This window comes from Pecten maximus, chromosome 5 (genome assembly GCF_902652985.1).
Source record: "Pecten maximus chromosome 5, xPecMax1.1, whole genome shotgun sequence".
In the NCBI taxonomy this organism is placed as follows: domain Eukaryota; kingdom Metazoa; phylum Mollusca; class Bivalvia; order Pectinida; family Pectinidae; genus Pecten; species Pecten maximus.
Genome location: NC_047019.1, coordinates 50,126,278 through 50,134,316, shown reverse-complemented (window position 1 = coordinate 50,134,316; position 8,039 = coordinate 50,126,278).

Below are 8,039 nucleotides of genomic sequence, written 5' to 3'. Positions count from 1 at the left end.
ATATGTCTGTCAAATAGAATTCAGCAAATGTTTGATTTAAATCTTACTTCGTTTTTTGAAAATGTTAACATACCACTCTGCTAAAAGCAACAACAGAGAATCTGACATGTTAACGGACCAGTAACTCCAACATAAAATCGATTAAACGAGGGCAAAATACGAACAAATAGCATCCGAGGAAACGAGAGCAAAATACGAACAAATAACATCCGAGGAAACGAGAGCAAAATACGAACAAATAACATCCGAGGAAGCGAGGGCAAAATACGAACAAATAGCATCCGAGGAAACCAGAGCAAAATACGAACAAATAACATCCGAGGAAACGAGAGTAAAAGACATGTACAAACAAATAACATCTGAGGAAAGGAGAGCAAAGTACGACCAATTAACATCAGATGAAATGAACAACCTTAGTAAAATCGGGTCAAAATACAAAAAAAAAAACTCTAAAAAATACAAAAAAAATGAGGGCAAAACATGAACGAAAAACAAGAAATCAGACGAATAGTTGTAGCTTCAAAATAATAATAATGATAAATTTTATAAAGATATATCATTAACAATATTTAAAAAAAAAATAAACGAATGTTAACGTGTCCTCCTGCGAGAGATAATAAAGAAAAACAAGTTAAAAATAAAACAAAAAACAAAAACTAGAGCGAAATACGAAAACAAAAAAAAGTAAAATAGGGCAAAATGAAAACACACAAAAGAGGAAAACAAGGGCAAAATTGAACAATAGATCTAAATTGAGGCCCTATAGACAATACATGTGGCAGGAGAATTAGACCAGGTGTACCTGTCCACTGCGGTGTACCCCCCAACGGAACGGTCTGTTCAAGATGGCGGAACAAAACGATCACAAAAGGTGGGTGTGGACCAAGTCAGCGAAAACGTCGGCAGCTGAAAGGCCGCGAGGCCTTAATAAAGGACCTAAAACCTGATAAATAGATAAATAATCGAAGTAAAAAATAAATAAAATTTATTTTACAACATTAATTGGATGTTGTTTAGTTCATTAGCAACTGTGAATGTTTGCACGAACTTTTAAACTTAGATTCCAGGCGTGATTCTCCTTGAAGTTTTGCTCAAATTAAATGATCAACAGCCTAATATTTGTCTTCATTGTCAGAAAGACTCCCCAGTGGCATCCGCTTTTAAACAATACAATGTTTATGCGTACAGTGTATATGTCTATTATATTTACAAAGAAAACTTTTTTTTTTACGTTACGGATTGGTCTTCAGGAATTTGTTATGATATCCTACCTGTACACAACTCTACGCTAGGTACATATATTTGGGACAAATCCGTGGCATTTTCGGCAGAACGTTAACAAAACAGTTTTCCTTTCTTTCTGAAATAATACAGGGCTGTGAGTATAAGTATCGCATTGCTTGAAAGCGGGTGTCATTGAGAGTGTTTCTGTCAATGAAGATATGAGATGTATGGATATATGGACATTTAAGCTGCATAGTCCGTTGAGTGTCGTGTCTGTTTACCGAAAGTTTAGTAACATCGATTCATAGTCAGCTCTTGGATGGATGACCGCTCCGTTGTACCCCCAGTGCACGTATAATTTTGTAGCAGCGAACGGGCCTGGTATCCTGTAGGGTGCCCTCGGACAGCATGGGAAGCACAATGTTCCTGGACAAAGTTCCGGCCTATCACAAGGAGACTTAACACGAACATACCGCAGCCTCCCAAAACGCACATACGCACTCATCACACGCATGCATGTCGCACGCACAAGAGGGACAGTTGTGTTAGCTGATGCTGCCAGGTTGAACCCATTGAAGTTTCGGGACGAAGATTATCGGCGAAGGGGATAATGTGATGGTTTATGGATATGGGCATTTTAGCTCCATAGTCCAATAGCTAGATTGTGTGGCTTTGTGGTTGAGTGTCATGTCTGTGAAGTGAAGTTGAGCATCGTCGAGCGTGGTGGATGACCGCTCCGTTGTACCCCTGGTGTACTTTACAGATTACATTAGGCTGTTTCGATCATTCAATATCAGCAAAATATGACGGCGAATCACGCCTCGATACCGAGTTAAACAGTTCGACCGACTATGCAATGATTGACAGTTGTTCATTAAACAACAGCAAGTAGATGTTGTAATAGAAATTTTGTGATATAAGTTCCTTCTGAGATAGACATTGTATTTGTCTCGGTCAGAGTGTACTTATAAATAAATGATATTGTAGTTTGTCTCGGTCAGAGTGTACTTATAAATAAATGACATTGTAGTTTGTTTCGGTCAGAGTGTACTTATAAATAAATGATATTGTAGTTTGTCTCGGTCAGAGTGTACTTATAAATAAATGATATTGTAGTTTGTCTCGGTCAGAGTGTACTTATAAATAAATGATATTGTAGTTTGTCTCGGTCAGAGCGTACTTATAAATAAATGATATTGTAGTTTGTCTCGGTCAGAGTGTACTTATAAATAAATGATATTGTAGTTTGTCTCGGTCAGAGTGTACTTATAAATAAATGATATTGTAGTTTGTTTCGGTCAGAGTGTACTTATAAATAAATGATATTGTAGTTTGTTTCGGTCAGAGTGTACTTATAAATAAATGACATTGTAGTTTGTTTCGGTCAGAGTGTACTTATAAATAAATGATATTGTAGTTTGTTTCGGTCAGAGTGTACTTATAAATAAATGATATTGTAGTTTGTTTCGGTCAGAGTGTACTTATAAATAAATGATATTGTAGTTTGTTTCGGTCAGAGTGTACTTATAAATAAATGATATTGTAGTTTGTTTCGGTCAGAGTGTACTATAAATAAATGATATTGTAGTTTGTTTCGGTCAGAGTGTACTTATAAATAAATGATATTGTAGTTTGTCTCGGTCAGAGTGTACTTATAAATAAATGATATTGTAGTTTGTTTCGGTCAGAGTGTACTTATAAATAAATGATATTGTAGTTTGTTTCGGTCAGAGTGTACGATTTTGTAGTTTGATTCAGTCAGATTGCGTTTATCAATACGTAATTTCGTAGTTTAAGTGCGCAGCAACTTTTTGTGATCACCATGAGAAGACCATTCTCCAACGGATACAACGCGAGCATCAGGTTTAGTGCTTCCATGTTAAAATTGAACAATTTAAAAAAGAAAACATAAAAAAGGAATTTTGAAAACGTTGATCGCCTTCAGTATAATTTGCTGTTAAACGGGAATCTCGCCACCATATCGGCCATGATGTAAACATGCAGATAAAAAGACGTAACGTTATTATGTGTTCCCTTGGGAGGAGCCATGTGTACAGGAAAAACAATATATAATAACTGTCGAGGCAGGGTCTGTATAATCGTCAACCAAACCAGGCCTACAGAATATCTCTATTATATATAATAACTGTCGAGGCAGGGTCTGTAAAATCGTCAACCAAACCAGGCCTACAGAATATCTCTATTATATACAATAACTGTCGAGGCAGGGTCTGTAAAATCGTCAACCAAACCAGGCCTACAGAATATCTCTATTATATACAATAACTGTCGAGGCAGGGTCTGTAAAATCGTCAACCAAACCAGGCCTACAGAATATCTCTATTATATACAATAACTGTCGAGGCAGGGTCTGTATAATCGTCAACCAAACCAGGCCTACAGAATATCTCTATTATATACAATAACTGTCGAGGCAGGGTCTGTAAAATCGTCAACCAAACCAGGCCTACAGAATATCTCTATTATATACAATAACTGTCGAGGCAGGGTCTGTAAAATCGTCAACCAAACCAGAATATCTCTATTATAGCAGGGAAGCTCGTCACACCTGGTCTTAGCTAGATAGAGTGGCGTAACGCATACTCGTGCGTTTCAGTGCTGTTTAGTCCATGAATTATTCCGCAATACGCCTGAAGTAGTATTTTCAGGACACAATGACGCGTTCTATTAAAATATTGAACCAAATGGTAGATACAGTCGATATGAAAACAGTTTGGGTGGCAGATAAATAGAATGTCGAGGACTGACAAATTTGGTAATTTCGCTTCTAAAATAGCGCTTATAATAATTTTGTGATAACTACATTTTTTACATAGGCATTGATGTCAATATTTGTTTAGCTTCCTATCGAGATGTTTTGTTTTTTCATTTCCATTGTGACCTATGAAAAGCAGTATCTATCTACATATGCCGAGGAGCGCGTTAGCTCACCTCAGAAGATATGTAGATACATGTAGCTACTGCTATGCATAGCCGCCATGAAAATGGGAAAATATCATTAAATTCTTATATAAATACATTTGGGTGATTTGGAAAATAAACATAAAGAACAGCGTAATTTTCATTTTTTTTAACTTTTGATAACTTTAAACGAAAAGATGCTGAATTAATTGATCAGCCGGTGATCCCGCCAATGCACCAACATAATTATACCGTGTTCTTCCGCTCCGTAAATTCCATTCGATTATTTTTTATTTTTTATTTTTTATTTTTATTTTTTTATTTAATGCAAAAAGACATCAAATAACTTCAAATACAATAGTTCGTGTTAAATTTGAATTATTTGATGTGAATAGATGGCAAAGACAATACAAAAATGAAACGGGGACTATTTTTAGGCGTATTGATATTTAACTGTTGTAATGTATGGAATATCCGCACGTGAAACGATGTTTTCATACTGTATTCATTTCTATTTTATTTTATTCTTTATATATACATATATCTATATGTATATTTCTCTCGGTACAACTACGACAGGAAATTCAAATTTACATCTTCGAATCACCAACACATAGTGTATATGATACATTGTGCTAATAAATAGATATATAACATAGTAACACAAATGACGAAGGAAGACAACTTCTTGACTCGTGCCCTGACCCGGGCCTCGAACTCACGTACATTTGTAGATCCAGGTATTCATATAATTGTTTACATCGTACGTTATGACCAGTCGTGATATATAACGGGGATGACGTACACATGTATGTGTCAGTGGAAGTAAGGGTACCTTTGGAGAGCATAATGCAATGTATGGATCAGAAATATGGAGTTAGGAAAATATGAAATCAATAGAACAAATTCCTTTGAAGTTTTTGTAAGCAATTTTTGACTTACGATCATCCGCTCCAAACTTGATGATTTACGACGGGTCGATACCCTTTTGAGATGTTTGTAAAGTTAAGAATGCTGACTGTTTATATCCCACTTGTACAAATGATTAAAAACTTAGTTGTCATGTATATCGATTATTGTTAAAGCGTCATTTTAACAATATGTGTCTCTGAGTAAATCAGAATAATTTTATGTCAATTCGAGATGCTCCAACATGAAACATGACAATGTCCAAAGGCAAAGTCGGAAATGTTCATTTTGAAATATCCATGTAGGGGATAAACTCCATTACTCTATAAAATGTACAAATATGAGAATTGTTGAAATGAGAGAGAAATATATACCGTTGTATTATCGTGAAAATCTACCTATAGATAATATGTGTGGTATGCTGTCATGCTGTTACACAGAGATTGAACAGTGTTTTCATTGCGTTTAGGGTGGTATGAACGCAATGAGATACATTAAATATTCTATATAGCGCGTTCAATGCATATATTAACATCAAACAAACCGTTGAAATAACGAAATGTTGCGACGTTGGAAACTTCGGCAGTCGTGGTTGCTAAGATAATATAGTTCCGGTGAATCTACGTTAAGACACCAGTATTATATACAAAATTAAAAGAAACAATTCAAAATTTTTATTACCTTTTACGTTTTCAATTCATTATTATATTCACAATCCACAATTTCCGTCTCGCATTAACTTTGATCGTAAAGCACAGGGTTATTGACACAGATATAATAGTGTCGTGGTCTATTCAAGCACAGGGTTATTGACACAGATATAATAGTGTCGTGGTCTATTATTCTATAGGAACTGTACGCTTCAGCCATTTATTGTTAGCTTACCTCGTTGAGAAGTTCAATGTTAACTCATTTCCGCAATCTTCAGTTTTGTTTTTTTACAAAACACGAGATCATCGGGTAATAGGAGAAAACGCTAAAATTGCGTAGATCAGTCCTTTCAAAATGGCGCCTTTTTTCACTGCTTTACTCTAATTATAACGCAGTCAAAGTTTACTAAGCTGAAGAGGGAAGAGATGTAAATATAAGAAATCAATGAGTGAAATTTGCATCTTTTTGAGTGAGCTGAAGAAAATATTGTCAGTTAATATATGTAATAGATTCAATGTTTAATTCATGTATTCACGTTTTCACTAAACTACGTTGTAATGTGTAATTGTATTATATGATATTAGTGTAACTAGGCAATATTTACCAATGATATCAGTGTAACTAGGGAATATCTACCAATGATATCAGTGTAACTAATCAATATCTACCAATGATATCAGTGTAACTAATCAATATCTACCAATGATATCAGTGTAACTAGGGAATACCTACCAATGATATTAGTGTAACTAGGGAATACCTACCAATAATATTAGTGTAACTAGGGAATATCTACCAATGATATCAGTGTAACTAATCAATATCTACCAATGATACCAGTGTAACTAATCAATATCTACCAATGATATCAGTGTAACTGATCAATATCTACAAATGATATCAGTGTAACTAGGGAATATCTACCAATGATATCAGTGTAACTAGGGAATATCTACCAATGATATCAGTGTAACTAGGGAATATCTACCAATGATATCAGTGTAACTAGGGAATATCTACCAATGATATCAATGTAACAAGGGAATATCTACCAATGATATCGGTGTAACTAAGGAATATCTACCAATGATATCAGTGTAACTAGGGAATATCTACCAATGATATCAGTGTAACTAATCAATATCTACCAATGATATCAGTGTAACTAGGGAATACCTACCAATGATATTAGTGTAACTAGGGAATACCTACCAATAATATTAGTGTAACTAGGGAATATCTACCAATGATATCAGTGTAACTAATCAATATCTACCAATGATATCAGTGTAACTAATCAATATCTACCAATGATATCAGTGTAACTAATCAATATCTACAAATGATATCAGTGTAACTAGGGAATATCTACCAATAATATCAGTGTAACTAGGGAATATCTACCAATGATATCAGTGTAACTAAGGAATATCTACCAATGATATCAGTGTAAATAAGGAATATCTACCAATGATATCAGTATAATTAAGGAATATCTACCAATGATATCAGTGTAACTAGGGAATATCTACCAATGATATCAGTGTAACTAGGGAATATCTACCAATGATATCAGTGTAACTAGGGAATATCTACCAATGATATCTGTGTAACTAGGGAATATCTACCAATGATATCAGTGAAACTAGGGAAAATCTACCAATGATATCAGTGTAACTAGGGAATATCTACCAATGATATCAGTGTAACTAGGGAATATCTACCAATGATATCAGTGTAACTAAGGAATATTTACCAATGATATCGGTGTAAATAGGGAATATCTACTAATGATATCAGTGTAACTAGGGAATATCTACCAATGATATCAGTGTAACTAGGGAATATTTACCAATGATATCAGTGTAACTAAGAAATATCTACCAATGATATCAGTGTAACTAGGGAATATCTACCAATGATATCAGTGTAACTAAGGAATATTTACCAATGATATCGGTGTAACTAGGGAATATCTACCAATGATATCAGTGTAACTAGGGAGTATTTACCAATGATATCAGTGTAACTAAGGAATATCTACCAATGATATCAGTGTAACTAGGGAATATCTACCAATGATATCAGTGTAACTAGGGAATATCTACCAATGATATCAGTGTAATTAAGGAATATCTACCAATGATATCAGTGTAACTAATCAATATCTACCAATGATATCAGTGTAACTAGGAATATCTACCAATGATATCAGTGTTACTAGGGAATATCTACCAATGATATCAGTGTAACTAATCAATATCTACCAATGATATCAGTGTAACTAGGGAATATCTACCAATGATATCAGTGTAACTAGGGAATATCTACCA